The sequence below is a fragment of the Heterocephalus glaber genome, unplaced genomic scaffold (genome assembly GCF_053883595.1).
Source record: "Heterocephalus glaber isolate CG9 unplaced genomic scaffold, H.glaber_assembly_v1.0 deba00001538, whole genome shotgun sequence".
In the NCBI taxonomy this organism is placed as follows: Eukaryota; Metazoa; Chordata; class Mammalia; order Rodentia; family Bathyergidae; genus Heterocephalus; species Heterocephalus glaber.
This window is the reverse complement of record NW_028258333.1, coordinates 486,815-505,189: the sequence shown is the minus strand read 5'-3', so window position 1 is coordinate 505,189 and position 18,375 is coordinate 486,815. Positions and strand designations below refer to the sequence as shown.

Sequence of the window (18,375 nt, the reverse complement as noted above, 5' to 3'; positions counted from 1 at the left end):
ATAATTGTTCATTTGATAATAATGCTTTTTGGTAACTACAATTTTTGTTTTTTGGTACTGGGGATAGATCTCGGGACCTTGTGCTTGCAAGGCAGGTGCTGGAACTACTGAGCTAAAGCCCCGGCTCTGGTAGCTACAATTTTAATTGCCCAACTCCTGCTCTTATAATTAGGCATTCAGTTCTTTATTCCTTTTTGAAAACTAAACTATTTCTGCTTGATAGTCTCATTGTTTGACAATACATAAGAGATTATTTAAAATTTTTATTCTTTCAGATCCTCCTATAGCTGATATTTTGCTATTTTAATATTGGTTCATGTTAGTTAATAGAGATTTGATCTCCATTCTTGAATTACTAGACATTTATTAGTGATAAAATTATCACCATAGATCAAGGAAAATAAGTTACTAATAAAACTTGGTTAATTTATAGCTTGGATACTTTCTTTTAGTTCATTTTATTGTTGTCTACACTTTAAAGCCAGGTACAAAGAGAATATTCTTATGTGAATGAAAACAGCCCTTAATATATGTTATTTTTAAAAAGTCAGGTGATGTCTAAAAAGTTTAATTTTACTATCCTTCAGTCCAGAGGACTCCAAAGTCTTCCTCAGGCTGAAGAATATTGTTAGAGCTCGCAAGAAAGGAAGTTGTGCCCCTGCAAAGCAAATGAAAGTCTTAAAGTGAAAAATCTGAAGCAAGATGAGTCGTTAATCACTCTTCAAGGTCTAATTCTTCTTATTGAATTTTCTTCTTTTTGCCCAGTGACATATTCAGTGAAGGATCATGATTTTATACAATTAATTCCATGACTATAAGTACTGAAAAAAGAGAGGTTATTAAAACTTGGGAGACTTCTGAGTTCTAGTAAAACCATTAAGAAGGAACTAATGTGATAATAAAAGGAAAAGCAATTCAAAACTTATCAGCCTAATAAAGAATATTACCAAATATCTTACAGTAATAAAAATCTTTGAAAATGAAACAAAGGGAAAAAAAACCCTACCAGCTGAGATTAACAATCTGTTATGATGGTCTAGCCTTCATTAAATCAGCCATGATATCTTGAAGAGGATATTTAATTACCAAGTGATTTGTAACCCTTTCAAGGAGAGTTATGGGGGACTGCAAGTGTTTTGACATCAACGCCACACGCACAAGGTCCAGCCACAGCATTACCTAGTGCATGGTACTCACTGGTCTTTTCTGTGATCAGATTAGAAGCAATATGTCCCTCAGCAAGAGTGAATTACACGTACGTTGCACTGAAATAACATCACCCTGCCAAGAAGCACAAAGTATTTCATCTATATGAAGGGAGTTGGATGTCAAGAAATGCCTTGTGGTAGATGGCAATATGTACAGGCCTCTCATCTTCTGCTTTTACAGCCTTGAAGGAAGAGAGGATTCGGTGTTTGACACTGGACTCTAATTTCCTCCTACAGAAGAAAGGCTGGCTTTCCCCAGTGGGCTGGTACCCATCCTATCCTCTCCTGCATCTGCACAGGATAATCAAGCTACAAGGCTTCCATTTCACAGCTACCAGAAATCGTATGACAAGTAGTCAGGATCACAGAAATGCCAGTCACTTCCCCTGCGCTGCCTGCCTGCCCCACCTCAGCATCCTCACAGATTTCTCTTGGGCACAGATCTTTTCCCATTTCCTTTTCTTTCTCCCACATTTCCTTTCTCCATGCTCTCCTCCTCCTAATAGGGTCTTAGCAATGTCATTGTTTGGGGGTCCTCATAAAAACAATACTTATAAAAGGAGAGCTTTCTCATAATAATCTCCAGGAATTAAAAAAGGTGAAAAGGACTTTAAGAAAATTGGATCCACCCTCATGTTATGTAAGAGGTAATCTCGCCAAGGTGTGTCCTCAGCCATGGGAATGTCAGCACTGCAATGGGAATGCTGGGCTTCCTCGACCTCACTCACTGCCTCCTCAGTGAATTCACATTGGGCTGGTTATGGCCAAGAACGCCTGGCAGAGACATCTAAAGCCAGGGGATGACTAAGGCTGGAACATCCTCAACTAGTACTGTTCTTAGACAACAAGCAGGTAAGCCAGGTGTGGGGGCGCATGCCCATAATCCCAGCACTCCAGGAGGCTGAGGCAGGAGGGTTGCATGTTCCAAGGCAGCCTGGGTAACTTAGCCAGACCCTGTCGCAAAATAAAAACCCTAAAAAACGGTTGGGAATGTAGCTCAGTGCTCTGTGGGTTTGATCTCTGGTACTAGAAAAACAAAACCAAATCAGGCAAGCACTGTGCTGGCTGTCGTTGCCCCTCAGCTCCACTCCTCCACTCTCACAGTCAGCTTGGTGTTGCTGGGGCTGAGACTCCGAACCCAGCTCTGCTGCACCAGCTGCTCCCTTGTAGGCTCTGCCAAGATGGCGCCTGCCAGGCTAGGGAGGAAGGACCCCGCTCCCTGCTTCCTGTGACTGACCCCAAGGCCCCCTGACAGTTCTTTACCTGACAGCAAAAGCAGATGTTTCAGTAGCAGTGCTTGCTTTGTCCAGAACCAGCCTTATCAGTCGCTTTAGAAACCCCTGGCCCAGACATGCGTGTCCCCACCTTGGAGAGGGACCCAGCTGAGGGGGCTTCCAGGGTTTGTAAACCCAGCCCCTTCTCTTAGTTCCCCAGCTCTAGTGTCTTAATTGCTTTTTACATTTTTAAGGTAATCAATAATAATTGATTATCAACTTTTAAATGGTAAATTCTCTGTTAAAATAGTGAGTGTGTTTTCTATTTTTTGACTAGATCCTGAGTGATATCAGCACTTCAGTTTATATTTACTATTTTAGTAAAGTAATCATAAGTACCTGAAGAGTAGGACACAATTTATTTACATTTAAAAGTGAAAACAGAGCCAGGCATGGTGGTACATACCTGTAATCCCAGCACTCTAGGAGGCTGAGACAGGTGGACTGCAAATTTGACCTCAGCCTGGGCAACTTAGTGAGATTCTGTCTCAAAAAAGGGCTGGGAATGTAGCGCAGTGTGAAGGCCCTGGGTTCAGTCTCCAATAACACACACACACACACACACACACACACACACACACACGTGAAAACAGGGGCTCCTTCAAAGGAATTTCACTCATCTTCAGAAACACTTCCTGGATTCCCTTCTGGATATCCTCATCCCTCTGCTTGGGGTACCCTAGTGGGAATTTTTGGGAAGCATAAACCCACGCACTATTCCTGAGGGCATTTAAGCAAAGGAGGGGACCACCAGAGACTAACGTCTTTGTTTAAAGAGACAAAGACAAATGTTTGTTCAGGAGGGTCATTTTTAGCAGTTTTCCACACATTTTACCAGTGAATTCTAAGTCATATTGTAATACAAAGATTAAAAGCATGTGGCTTTAAATGCTGCTGTTCTACTAAGCATCAGAAAATGGTGATGGATTGGTATCAGAGGCACTGCTGGCCTGGGCTCAATGAAATTGGAATAGAATCTTCCAACTCTAGCTGAGTTGCCTACCCCATATGGCCTGGGTGGCTCATGCATGAATCAGAGCTTTTACCAGCCCTTAGAGACGGCATAAGTCACAACTTCTGACTCGAGCCAGAACTAAACTAGCAGCTGCGGTTCATTCTGTTCACTGATCAGCGAAGCTCCAGCCTCACATTGGAATACCCGCATGCATATGCTCTGCAGGCTGGCTGTGTCTCACTCGCAAGTCCCAGAGAAGACATAACCACGGAGCATTATCCTTCTCCTAATCTTCTTGGAGTAAATAAGGCAGGAGAACAGAAAGAGAGGAAACTCATTCTGGAGGGTGTATCGAATGTTAAATTGTTCTCCACGCAGTTCCTAACAGGAGATAAATCAGTCTTGCGCCTCTAATGCCATACATGGTGGTATCCAGGTGTACATGGGTAGATAGCCTCCCTGTGTTCCATAGGGAAAGCCAGGGCATGGTGGTCACACTGCAGCCCAAAGCCGTGGAGGCAACCAGTAGCAGTAGAGCAATAGGGCAGCGTTAGTGGGACTGCACAGGAGAGTTTGGGCCAGGCCCACGGAGGTTATGGAGAACATGTGTAGCTGTCTTCTAATACAGTGAATCACATTAATATGCACGAAAGGCAGTGTTTACAGGAAGAGAACTTCTAAAAGGGCAACCTTGGTATTGTGTAGAAAACGAACCCCCGCACCTTTGCCTGATCACTGGTGAGAAGTAGGAAGCAGAGCGAATCTGCAATGGGATGATTATCCACACGACATAGCAGGCCTTTCCCTACTGCACTAGCTGGCAGCTGCCTCCCAACTGCAAAGAAGCCAGACCATGCAAGCCTGGCATGCCAGGGCTGGCTCCACGACCTGAGATGTCTTCTCTAGCTACAGGAAATTCTCTGGATGCCACAGCACGTTCTTCTAAAACAGCTAACTCACCTGAGAAACAGAAACCGAGGCACGACACGGAGCAGCTTCGCTTACTGAAATGCCATTTAGAGATGAAGGCCAGGTTTGCTAAGGCACGTTTCCAGGTACACGTGCTCTGGGAGGTGCTCCTGGGTGGCTCTGCAGTGGAGAAACCTGCCTCATCCTGCGTCCACCTTTTGTCAGTTTTGCCAGGACGTACAAGTATTTTTTTCCCCTCACGTAACTTTTTCAAATTCTGTGGAACTTGCATTTTGAGGATCACTGGGAAATGGCCTGAGGTATTCTCAGCATACAGAAATATCCATGAAGAATGGTTTCCCTTTTTAGGTGTAGTCTCCTGAAACATTTGTTTGGAGCTTCTTTTTTAAAAAATCAGAGTATGGAAGCCAGCCGCCACACACAGCCGAGTGGCACAGTCCTGGTAGTCCTGTGGCTCAGATTATTATTTTTTTACACCATATGTATATCCATCCACACGGCCAGAGGATGACACATTTCGACAAACTATTGGTCTCTTGATTGTAACAAACCTTGATGCTTTTGTCCTTTATTTCTTCTGTGCAACACTGAGCTATTATTTTATCTATGACCATTCATTAATGAAACATCCACAAGTTTTAGAGAATCAAGTCTATTGAGAGATTAAATTCACCATCCATGGATCAGTATTCCCACTGTTGCATTGTTCCTGCTAGAGGCGAGAGGTTACAGCAAATTGTTTGACGACATAGAGTTTCCCCATGGTTGGTTGCAACTCATTGTTAGTATAATATCCTTCCTCTTTTTCACCGACATGCTGATCTATTGGATTCACAGAGGCCTTTATCATAAACTTGTATACAAGTGCATACAGAAACCTCATCATATGTGGAAGATTACTACTCCATTTGCAAGTCATGCATTTCACCCTCTGGATGGCTTTCTTCAGAGTCTACCTTACCATATATACCCTTTTGTTTTTCCATTACACAAGTTGGCTTACTTAGGTTTGTACATCTTTGTTAATGTCTGGACAATTTCCACTCATGATGGTGATTTTCATGTTCCTCAGATCTTTAGGCCATTTATTAATGGCTCAGCTCATCATACAGACCGCCACCTGTTCTTTGACTATAACTATGGACCGTACTTCACATTGTGGGACAGAATTGGAGGCTCATTCAAAAATCCTTCCTCCTTTGAGGGGAAGGGACCACATAGTTATGTGAAAAATATGACAGAACAGAAGTGCAGTAGCCCTTCAGAAAATGGTTATAAAAATGAAAAATTAGGCAATGGAGAGCTTACAAAGATAGAGTAGATTATTGCCCAAATCTTAAGTATTTTTAATAAGGAGAAATAATTGACACCCAGTGAAGATACATGGCAATAAATGGCATCATTTGAAAATCAGCATTGTGCACATCGCTGAGCAACAGCCATTAAGGTAGATCAAAGGAAGATGCTGTGAACACCAAGATTCTAATACCATGTTTCAAATACTGAGTGTTGGTCCAAGTACAATTTGTATCTTTCCAACCAGCAGATCTGTAGTTTTTATAGCCTCAGCAACAGTTTTTTTTTTTTTTTTGATTCCAGGGATCGAACTCGGGTTCTTGCGCTTGCGAGGCAGGAGGTGGAACCATTGAGCTAAATCCCCGGCCCAGCAACAGTTTTAAATAAGAAAGAATAAACTACTGAAGGGATCTGGCTACATATACTTTTGCCTTAATCTACCCATATTCAGTAAGAAAAATTCATTGTGTTCAATAATACCAAGACTAAGTACCATAACCAAGAAATACTAATGTAAAGTTGGTTCCTTCTTTAAGGAATGGTTAATTCTTCAGTATTGGTATGGTAATGACTATTTCTAGGATTTTGCTCAAGTAGAAATAACAGTGTAGAAAAAATATCTGATTCATTAGTGTTTATACCAATGACAATAGCAGCTATACGATTATCATTTTCCTATATATAAAAGCCTCATTTTCTGGGGATATCATCAAACCATCCATTTTACTGATGAATAAATAAATCGGAATTTTAAACTATAACAGTTCTACCATGATTTAATTCAGATATGAGATTATTTAACTGCAGATAGTTCTGGTTACCATTTAAAACCATTATTCTGTAAGCATAAAAGTTAGGAAACAGTATATCAGGGAAACTTGATGCTCAATATATTTGGCACTGCTGATTTTTTAAGAGATGCACTGCAATTTTGATATTTTTCAAAGTTAAAAATCTGTCATAAAAGGAAATAACTCAGGCTGGGAATGTAGCTCAGTGGTGCTGCTCCTGCCTGGCAAACATAAGGCTGAGAGTTCAGTTCCTGGTCCCAAAATAAAAAAATAAAAACAATTTAAAGAAGGAAATAATTGCCAAATATTGAAGTCTATCTGAAGATTTGTGTACAAGTCTCATTCTCCTGTTTCTCATAACTTTCCCATACCACCTCTTCAAAAAGATTTGACAAACACTTTCATAAAAAAATGTGTGTTGTAACATGAATGTATTGGAAAAACATAATTTTAAAGGTATACTATTGCTCGTTTAAATCATTTTAACCAAAGGTGCAGGGGTGGTGGGAGGGAAAGGGGAAAGGAAAGAAGGGAAAGGAAAAACTATGAGAAAAGAAAGAAATGGAAACAAAGTCTATGTAAATAGGGAAGGGTGGAGGGGGTGAAGGGCGCACAGGTAATGGGGAAAAAATAAGAACCAAGATGCATCATGTCCAGGTACAAGAACCCAGTGATAAATGTAACATATTGTATACCTAAAATGGACCGATAAAAGAATAAAAAAAGATATACTATTGTGATTTATGTAAAATCAATAAAGTATGATCATACTGTTATGAATCAGAGTATTTTTGTTACTGTATGTTTGGAATACCTAACATGTATTCGTCTGGTAGAATTAGTGCTCGCACATAACCTGTCTTCATTACTTTGGTCCCTCCCTCCCTCCCTCCTTCCTCATTTCCCTTGATCCTCCTTCCCATCTCCAGTCTGCCTTTCTGTTTCCTGTCCTCTACCCCCAATTTTACTAATTTGCTTATTTATATTTTAGATTTCTCATATAAGAGAAACCAGGAAATATTTAACTTTCTATGTCTGATTTATTTCATTTAACATTATAGTCTCAAGTTCAGCCATTTTTCTGCAGATGACATGATTTTATTTTTATGGCTGAAATATATATATAATTTGTTTATCTATTCATCTGTTGATAGTCATCTAGGCTGTTGCTAGAGCTTGGCTATTGTGAATTGCTCTGCTATACACATGGGTATGTATATACCACTATAGTTGGGTGGGAAAAGAACTTTTATGGGAATACACCCAGGATCAATATAGCTGGGTCAACTAGAATTTCTATTTTTAGTTTTTGGAACTTATTCCTAAATACTTTAAGAAAATAAGTATGTTGCCAGAGATTTAGCTCAGTGCCACTGTGCCTGCCTTGTAAGTGCAAGGTCCTGAGTTCCATCCCTGGTACCAGAAAGAAAAAGAGAGGGAAAGAAAAAAAGAAAATAAGTATGTTGCACAGAAGCAGTGTTTCCTTTTATTCTGGTACTATACTGTCCAGGGACGTGGTAAGATTGTATTTTACCACACTCTTGAAATCAGGCAAGGTCATGTGACTTGACTTGTCCCATAAGGCATGGGCAGGAGTCTAAGATCTAGTGGCCCAGTTACACATTCCCTTCTTCAGACCATTGGTGGTGTCTTTGTCACACTGCACCCTGTAGCGACGATGACATGGAGCCGACTCCGCTCCTTGTCATCACCAGCTGATACACAATGGACATGCAACTTGAGAGATACATGACTATTTGTCCAGCTATTATCCATAATTTAGTTTTCTTTTAATACAGAAATTGCTGCCAGGAGCAGGGAAAGTAGCAAGAAAAGTATAATTTGTCACTGGTTTTAGGAACAATTTGTGGGTGGTGAAAAATCTGTTATAAGGTCTGGAAAGATGACACGTTGCATGGTGGCAAAATTTTTGGCGAATTGGAAGGCAGATTATATGCCGAATCACTTTGTGGCTCTAGGGAAGGAGGCAGGAAAGCAGAACGTGGAGAATGCATACTGGTTTTTATTGGTTGCATTTGACGACACAAGGTCAGAGAAGAATTAGCTGGATTCCAAGCAGAAATTAATGGGAAACTTGAGGATTCACAATGTTGGAAAGGCTGAGTGGTTTTAGATCTCAAACAGAAGATAAAATTGAGAGAACATTTTGGCAATAAAAAATATTAAAACAGAGCCTGGGACTCTGTGTGCACTGAAGACTGAGGATGCAGGGGAACAGTTGCTCCGGGCCTTGGTTGCCCCACGTCTGAGGACAGCTCAGGGCATTTCTGCCTCTGCGGCCCATAGACCTGTTGCTTGCAAAGAAAGTGCTCAACAAACGTATTGTGGTCTTGCTCTGCTCAAGCAAAACTCGCCTTCAGCCTCAGTTTGTCATAACATGCTTCTGCTGTCACCCTGCACGAGCCCTATTTGAAGGGCACAGCTGTTGTTAATGGAGAATTCAAAGACTTATGTTTGATGACTTGAAGGGGAAATATTTGGTGCTTTTCTTCTGTCCCTTGGATTTCACCTTCATGTGTCCCACAGAAACTGTTGTTTTTAGTGACGAAGCCAGTTTCACAGTGTGACCTGTGAAATTGCTGCAGTTTCAGTGGATTCGCACCTTACCCATCCTGTTTGCATCAGTACACCAAGGAAGACTCTGGTGGAATCGTAGAGTGGGTGTCAGTGATCTCCCAGTAGGCCAAAGCATGGAAGAGCCCCTCTGCTTGATCAAGGCATTCAGTTGGTGGACACCCATGGAGAAGTCTGCCCAGCAAACTGAACACCAGATTCCCTTACAATCAAGCCCAATCCAACAGCCTCCAAAGAGTACTTTGAGAAGGTCCATCAGCAGGTCATCCATGTGGACCTACAGCTTCTCCAGCCAGACAAGAAGTGAAGCTGGAAGGTCTTAGTCCTTTCAAAGAGGATTATTTATAGAAGGCAAAACCCCCTATTGTGCTTGTACTTACACATGCTACTCTAAATGTTCTGTTTTTGTATGTTCTTTTTTTTTCTTTTTTTTTTGGTACCGGGGATCGAACTCGGGTCCTTGCGCTTGTGCAACAGGAAGCAAAACCACTGAGCTAAATCCCCGACCCAATGTTTTGTTTTTGTAACATGGGCTAGGGCTTTCTAAAGGTGGTCAGTGTGAAACTCAGGAATCCTCTGAGGACCTCTTGATGGTTAGTGAAGTTCCGAAGAAAGCCTAGTTCCCATTTCTTAAATCATGTCTTCAGTGGACAAAGAAAGCACTCTTTTTTCTTATCCTTCCTGGAGTCTTTCCCGACACCAAAGTGGTATCACATGCACAGAAAGTTTCTGATCAAATATCCTGAAATTTTCTTCTTGAATTTCTTTGTAGTAAATTTTCTTTTAAGGTAACAAAGGTCATTGTTTTCTGTTGTTACCATCAGCAGTCTAAGTTAACTCTTGAAAGGGATCTGTATGTGATAGAAATGAATGTGAGTCATGTTACTAAAAAACATGATGGCAAAGTGATTTACCTGATAGTTCAAAACCTTGTCCCTTAGATTTATAGTTATTTTACTTATTTCATTTATTAACTGGCTTAGCATCTACCTGTATTCCTAGATATTGCCTAGGTATAATTATAAAGTCTATATATTGAATCCCTTGGTTCAATATGATTGCATTTTGAAATCAGTGCAAATTATTTTCTTGCTCGAAGTGCTCAATGCAACATATAAAAATAAACATATATTAAAAGAACGTAGCCTTATAGCAAAGGGCAGCATATCTATATCTACTGTTAAAAAAAATCACTTGACTGATTCGATTTTCTTGGTCATCACACTGTTATTAAAACCTCTGTAAGAACTAGTACATATAAGAATAAAGATCTAAATCATTTATGTCTTTGAAAAACACTGGGGGTGTGGCTGTCAGCGCATGCAGTTTTTCTGGAATGAAATAGATACAAAGCCGGTTGCAGGCGGGCCTTCCAAAAGAGTCACCAAGTTGAATTAAAAAATACTATCAGCATTAAAGATTTAAAATGATCCCTGACCACCCATCATTTAGGGCTGATGTGGAATGAGTGAGGTGTGCAGCCCTCCAGCGAAGCAGGTCCCTTGGAGGTGTGGCAGTGTCCAGTGAAAGAGAGAGCCAGAAGCCCTGGAGGGTTATCGGTAGGGAGGCTTCCCGCACCGAGCACCTTTAAGGGCTGCTGTCGTCGCCCAGGGCAGACTTCACATTATTTGTCCAGAGATTTCAGGACTGCTCTAGACCAGTCTGCTGTCTGTCCGCCATTTCCCCCTCCCTGAGTAGGGATGCTTCTTGGTGCTATCTGGTCCTCATTTCATCTTTGTAGCCTTACTTTTTAGTTCTTGGCCTCAAGAATGAGAAGGATCCTATCCAGACCCAGTCAGGTCACTGTGTGTCATCTCCCGCTATGGAATGAACTGTGTCCTTCAAAATTCATGTGTTGAAGCCCTAATCTCCAGTGTGACTGTATTGGGAAATGGAGGCTTTAACGGGGTATTTAGGGATAAATTCACCCTATGAGTGGACCCTAATCCCATAGGACTGTCCTCGTGAGAAGACACCAGGCGTGCATCCTCACAGAAGAAAGGCCACGTAAGGACCCAGGGAGGAGATGCTCATCCGCAGTAGAGGAGAGGCCTTCAGAGAAGACCTTGGCTTTGGACTTACCACCTCCAGAATTGTGAGAAATAAATTTCCATTGTTTCTGCCAATCCAGTCAGCCGTGTTTCTACAAAGGCCCTAGAAAACTAAAGCATCCCTGATGAAGACACTACTGAGCCGTGCCTGGGCGGCACTTTTGAGATGTCTCTTCTGGGGAGAGAACCAGTGAATGTTGATTAAGAGAAGAAAACTGAGCTGGCTGTCGGGTGCCCAGGAGGGGCGGCCTCTGGTTAGCGTTAAGACTTTTCACAGGGTTCAGCATGTAGAGTTGAGCTTTCCGCCTCGCCGGCCCCGCCCCCAGTAGAGGCGTGGCCACCTGGGCCGCTTGGCCAATGGGATGTGAGCAGAAGGGGCAGGTGCTTCTTCCAGACAGAGCCTCTTAAGAGCCAAAGCACAGTTTGCTATGTTCCCATGCCCTGTCGCTGTAATCGTGGTGTCTGGACTGACGGCGGCGTGTCTGTCAGCCTGTGTCCCCGAATGCAGACGGCATGGGGCAGGGTCTCGGCCACTCCATAAAAGATCACCAGCATAGGTGAGAAATACTATTTGAAGTTATTAAGACTTTTAGGGATTGTCTGTCTCGATGCATCTGATCAAGACTAAAGGCAGGGAAAATTTCCAAAATTGTTAGAGTCTGATTGCATAATATTGTAGAATGTGATCGATTAATAGAATATTTCGGAGTTTGTCCTTCATTAATTAAAAAAGTAAAGCTGAACTCACAAGATGCTCATCAATCACTGGACTGTGCTTTGTATTCAAAGGTGATGCTATTGAATGATTGCCAGAAGAACATGTTTTAAGTTCATTTGTCAGTAGTGGTGATGGATTCTTTTAAAACCATTCATGCTTCTCTGCTCAGCTGCCCCAAGCGAGGCAAGGGCTGTGTGCAGTCATTGATGGGAGCCAGGTTGGGCTGCAGACCCACAGTCAGCAGTTACAAAAGAGCACGAAGAGTTGACACCAAAGAGGCTGAGTCTCCAACAGCTCCTCAGATGGTGCTGAGCTGAGACCTGCCCCACAGCCTGGAACAGGGACAGGCAGGCATCACACAGCTCACAGGGGTTGTCAATTCAAAGCACTGTGACCCAAGGAACACTTGCTGCACACCCTTCTGAGTAGTGAGGTTACAAGGGGCTCACCACTTACAATTCCACTATGTGACTGATAAAACTCTAAGAGTGTATTCTGGTACATTGTTCTAGCAGGAAGTTAAGATGAATAACATTCTATAGAGTAGAATGTATTGTTGTCCTGTGTGGTTGGATGCTTGTTCTAAAGCTTCAGAAAACAAAGAATTTCAAGTGTGGGTGTGTGTGTGAGAGAGAGAGGAAGAGAGAGAGAGAGAGAGACAGAGAGAGATTTTGAAGAGAGGACACTGTGAAGACTTGCATATGAGGAAGAAGGTAGAAATGAAGTTGACATCAAAGTGTTGTCCCTTTCTTCTTCTGCAAGCTTCCAGAAGATGTCCTCTGTCACTTCTGTTTGAGATGCCATTTTGTGCAGTGTGACCTGCCTCCCTGATTGGCCCAAGGGATCTCTTGACTCATACTGGGCCCTTCCCTAGGAGTTTTGACTTAGGGTCTAGAATGTTGAATCAGTTTCTGTCTGGTGGCAGAGCTTGTAAGAAACAAAGCTTGAAGTTGTTGACAGTGGTTTTGCCCCTCCGGAGGGTCCTGGGGAGTGACTGAAGAATGAAGCAGATGTGTAAGGGAACAGAATCTAGAGGCTAAGAAAGGGCCAACGGGTCTGGCAGTGTGCTAGACCTGGCTTCACTGGGTCACATGGTCTTGTGCTACTCAAGGACAAGTTGGTACTACCTTTGGGAATCACAAGACAACCATTGTCCTAGTGTGTGCATTCCCCAGGGCTTCCACAACAGCTATCATGGACTGGGTGGTTAAATAACAGAAGTGTGTCCTCTCACGGTTCAGGAGGCTGGAAGTCCAAAATCAAGGTACTCAGAGGGTTGATGGCTTCTGAGGAATCTAGGGAGACAGTTTGCTCCATGCCACTCTCCTCACCTCTTTTTTTTTTCTCCTCCTCACTTCTGTGATAATCAGCAACCCTCAGCAGTCCTGGACTAGCAGGGGTGGACTCCAGTCCGCGCCTGTGTCCTAAGGTGACATCCCCCATGGCTCTTCACATTCCCTTATGTCTCTTTTCTCTTTAGAAAGACACCAGTCATGTTGGGTTTGGTGTGCACGCTAATGACATCATCTTAACAGGATTACATCTGTGGAGACCCTTTTTACACATAAGGTTACATTCACAAATACTGGGGTTAAGATTTGGATGTATCTTTTTTGGGACATGAATCAGCCATGTTATAATACCATATGATATGTTTCTTTCCCCTTAAACTTCTTAGAAGCGGGTGAGTTGCGAAGGCCCCTGAAGCAGAATTTGAAGGCAGAATTATTGAAGAGGGGCATGGAAGGATTCACCAGTGCTCCGAGGGAGTAGACAGTTAGGGTTGGAGTTGAGAATGCTTCAAAGGAGAGAGATGTGAGGCTCCAGGTACCACCAGCTCCACAGAAGAAAGATGGGAATTAGAGCTATGGGTCTCTTGCCTTTGCAAGAAAAAGAAATCCAGCTCAAATCTACTTATGCAAAAAAAAAAAAAAAAGGGAGATAGAATTATTGACACATGTAACTGGAAAGGCAAGAAATATTACATAAGGCAAAGTAAAACATAGCCAGTGTTTTCTTGTGGAAATATCAGAAGTAGCTGGGGCAGGGGATTTAGCTCAGTGGTTCCTCCACATGCCTCGGAAGCGCAAGGACCCAAGTTCGATCCCCGGTACCAAAAAAAACAAAACAAAATAGAAGTAGCCAAGAAATTCCTCTTTATTACAATCTAGCAATTAATTACAGGAGTAGTATTAAAAGTAGGGATCCAAAATACAATTGGACATACTGGTCAATGGCCAGTTTTTAAAGTTTATGAAACTAAAAATATTGCTGAAATTATATGTCATATTACAGGAATGTAAAAGGGACTTTTTACTGGAACAGTTAGAAAAGGTTCCATAGAAGAATTAAAATACCAGCTATTTCTGTAAATCATGTCACATGTTTTATACAGGTCTGGGGTTGTGAATAGGGACTTGAAGACAGAATTTTTCGAGCTGATGATATTGAAGCCAGCTTTGGTACTGTTACTGAGAATCAAATCATCACCATTCAGAGGAGGGTGTTCAGAGAGGCTTTCTGTTTCTAGACGAGGGTGAGAATCTTGCCCACTTAATTGTGTGGCTTTTATTCCGAAGTAGTCAAGGTTCCCCTCAGTGTGCCCCCAAAGGTTCATAAACCGGAAGCCTTGTCCCCAGGGTGGTGATGTTGGGAAGCAGTAGAACCTTTAAAGGGTGGAGCCTAGAAGAGTTGACTGAGTAGTGGGCACCACTCTTGAGAGGGGTGGGTCAGGTCTCATGGGACAGCTGCTTCTTGGAGAACAGATGACTTTAAAGTGGGTTTAGCTGTGTGGCCTGGCTCTTGCTTCTACTTTCTCCAGCACGTGCCCTGTGACCGTACATCATGACTTGTGGACTGGAGTGAGAATCACCTAGCAGATGGCTAAGGCCTGGTTCTGGGTGTGTCTTTGTGGAGTTTTAGCAGACTGGGTAGGAAGACTCATCGCAGTGGTGGGCGGCACCACCAAGGAGCTTGTAGCTTGGATGGAATGAACAGGGAGGAGGAAGTGTCCCTGACCTGCAGAGCTCCCCCTTCCTGAGGGGGCCCATCCTTTGCTGCCGTCGCCTTTGAACATCTATCTCCAGGTCTCATTTCTTTATCCTTCCAGGGCAGAATCACATGGGCAACCACTGATGAGCCTGCAGGCCTCTGGCCCAGGAATCCTTCTTGCTCACAGTTCGCACCTTCTTGCCTGAGAAGCTGTGGGATTTGCTCTCCTCTGATTCTACAGATAGCCGTGGACTCTCCCACCTCTGATCCTTTGAGCCTCCTAATAAATCCCTTTGCATAATTAGACTTGTATTTTCTTTTTCTTTTTGGTACTGAGCTGGGGATCGAACTCTGGTCTTTGCGCTTGCATAGCAGGCGGCGAAACCACTGAGCTAAATCCCCGGCCTAGACTTGCATTTTTTATCGATTCTGTTCCTCCAGAGAACACTAACCACTGCCTATGGCTTCCACAGGCACTGTTTGCCCACCGTGTTGTGGTGCAGCCATGCTGAGATCTCAGCAGTATGGTGTCTGGGCTTCCAGCCACTGGACTCACGGACTGAATAAACCTCTTACTTCATGGAGTGCTAGTCTTAGCAGCAGAAAACTAAGATACACCCTATTTAGTTTTATTGTATTTTAATTAGAGAGAAGACATGAAAAGAGTCAAATTAATCTCCAGAATTTAACAACCAAGACACTACACACTTTGGTAAGATGAAACAAATGGATTTGAAATTCAAGTATCTTGGATTAGAATAAGACAAAGAAGCATTTAGATCTCAATCTAGCTTCTGCATTTATCCTCTGGGGTTCTGGTTTAGGCAGTGTAAATGGATGTACGAAGTTCACCTCTGAAAAGGCTAATAGACATTATTCCAAGACAGTCTAGCAGAAAGGTCAAGTTCCCTTTTTCTATCTTGTTCTAAATTTCAGGAAGAGATTAAAAAAACAGAAAGAAAGGAGAAGGGAGGAGAGTACATTGTCCTGTCTACTGATGCCTCACTAGCATCTTCTAATGGACATGTGATCTTATTAAGTAATTTCCTGTTCAAATTTATTTGTAATTGATGAATAGAAATTGTACATATTTATGGGCTACCACATGATGTTTCAATATAGGCATACACTGCGTTATGTTCAAATCAGTATCAGCTTGTCTGTTTCCTCAAATACTTATTGATTCTTTGTGGTGAAAACATTCAGAACCGGCCCCACCCTCCCTCTAGCACACCCGGAGCTCAGCTGGCCGGGGCGGGGACCGCCAGGGCTCCGGATATAACAGAATAGCTGGGTGCTGAGGTATCTTGGAGCAGAGATAATCCAACTGGTGTGGAGTTAATTAGGGAAGATTTCCTTAAAAAGGGTCAAAATGGTTTCAATCCCAGAATACTGTGAAGGAAAGAACGTTCTTCTGACAGGAGCTACTGGTTTTCTGGAAAAGGTGCTTCTGGAAAAGTTGCTCAGGTCTTGTCCTAAGGTGAATTCAGTGTATGTTTTGGTGAGGCAGAAAGCTGGACTGACACCCCAGGAGTGAGTGGAAGAAGTTCTTAGTGGCAAGCTCTTTGACAGATTAAGAGATGAAAATACAGATTTTAGAGAGAAAATTGTAGCAATCAACAGTGAATTCACCCAGCCTAAACTGGCTCTTAGTGAAGAAGATAAAGAAGTCATCATAGATTCTACCAATATTATATTCCACTGTACAGCTACAGTACGGTTTAATGAAAATTTAAGAGACGCTGTTCAGTTAAATGTGATTGCTACACGACCGCTTATTCTCCTTGCACAACGAATGAAGAATCTGGAAGTGTTCATGCATGTCTCAACAGCATATGCCGACTGCAATCGAAAGCATATTGATGAAGTAGTCTATCCACCCCCTGTAGATCCCAAGAAGCTGATTGATTCTTTAGAATGGATGGATGATGGCCTAGTAAATGATATCACACCAAAATTAACAGGAGACAGACCTAATACATACAGATACACAAAAGCTTTGGCAGAATATGTTGTATAGCAAGAAGGAGCAAAGCTAAATGTGGCGATTATAAGGCAGTCAATTGTTGGTGCCAGTTGGAAAGAATCTTTTCCTGGATGGATTGATAACTTTAATGGACCAAGTGGTCTCTTTATTGCAGCAGGGAAAGGAATTCTTCGAACAATGCGTGCCTCCAACAACGCCCTTGCAGATCTTGTTCCTGTAGATGTAGTTGTCAACACAAGTCTTGCAGCAGCCTGGTATTCTGGAGTTAATAGACCAAGAAACATCATGGTGAATAATTGTACAACAGGCAGCACTAATCCTTTCCACTGGGGTGAAGTTGAATACCATGTCATTTCCACTCTCAAGAGGAATCCTCTCGAACAGGCCTTCAGATGGCCCAATGTAAATCTAACCTCCAATCACCTTTTATATCATTACTGGATTGCTGTAAGCCATAAGGCCCCAGCATTCCTGTATGATACCTACCTCAAGATGACTGGAAGAAGCCCAAGAATGATGAGAACAATAACACATCTTCACAAATCTATGGTGTTTCTTGAATATTTCACAAGTAATTCTTGGGTTTGGAATACTGATAATGTCAATATGTTAATGAATCAACTAAACCCTGAAGATATAAAGACCTTCAATATTGATGTACGACAATCACATTGGGCAGAATATATAGAAAACTACTGCATGGGAACTAAGAAATATGTTTTGAATGAAGAAATGTCTGGTCTCCCTGCAGCTAGAAAACATTTGAACAAGTTGCGGAACATACGTTACGGTTTCAATACTATCCTTGTGATCCTGATCTGGTGCATTTTTATTACAAGGTCACAAATGGCAAGAAACATGTGGTACTTTGTGGTCAGTCTGTGTTACAAGTTTCTGTCATACTTCAGAGCATCCAGCACTATGAGATACCGAAGACCCAGAATTTCGCGTTAGAACATCTATGCATTTCGTGGTCTAAATGCACAAAATGTAAAATGTACTTAAGTCACCTCACCTTTTGTCAAGACATTAAACCATCTTAGATCTGTGTGTAGAGTAAAACATGGTACATTTTATGTAACATTTTAATGTTTATGCTCATAAAACCTAGTGAGCACAATGCTGTATGCCAGCTCAAATCTGTCTGCAAGAGCCGCCAATACTATGATTTAACATTTTGATCCATGGAAAGCAAAGGATAGGGTAAAGGCAAGAATAGGGAAATAGGAACATTGACCAGTAAAACTGTGCAATTCTGGAACATAATAATTCAAAATGCCTTCACATATACTTCTAATATTCAGTGCAGTGGAAAGAATTTGGACAGAATGCTAGCTGAGTTGGTAGATACTTGATCCTTAAATGTTTGATTTTTTTCATCAGTTGTAGTGGGTTTTAGTTTTATTAAAACTATAGCCAAACTATTTTTACTTCCTTCTGTAAGTTATTTGGGGTATCAAACATGAAAAATATGTTCTCACTTTTCTTTTTCTGATTAAATGCCTGGTACATATCATATTTCTGTAAGTATAATCTGTTGCTTTTATAATCAGAAGGCTATATATTAAAGACCCTATTG

The 18,375-nt window shown here is 42.0% G+C and overlaps 4 pseudogenes; all 4 read left to right on the top strand.

Annotated features, from left to right (window-relative positions):
- The first annotated feature begins 4,459 nt into the window (after nt 1-4,459).
- On the top strand, nt 4,460-7,154 carry LOC147824463 (lathosterol oxidase pseudogene; annotated as a pseudogene).
- A 506-nt stretch (nt 7,155-7,660) lies between these two features.
- LOC110349241 (thioredoxin-dependent peroxide reductase, mitochondrial pseudogene) lies at nt 7,661-9,394 on the top strand (annotated as a pseudogene).
- Nucleotides 9,395-16,181: 6,787 nt separating this feature from the next.
- Nucleotides 16,182-16,829, top strand: LOC101701468 (fatty acyl-CoA reductase 1 pseudogene; annotated as a pseudogene).
- A 142-nt stretch (nt 16,830-16,971) lies between these two features.
- On the top strand, nt 16,972-17,765 carry LOC147824462 (fatty acyl-CoA reductase 1 pseudogene; annotated as a pseudogene).
- The last annotated feature ends 610 nt before the right edge of the window (nt 17,766-18,375 follow it).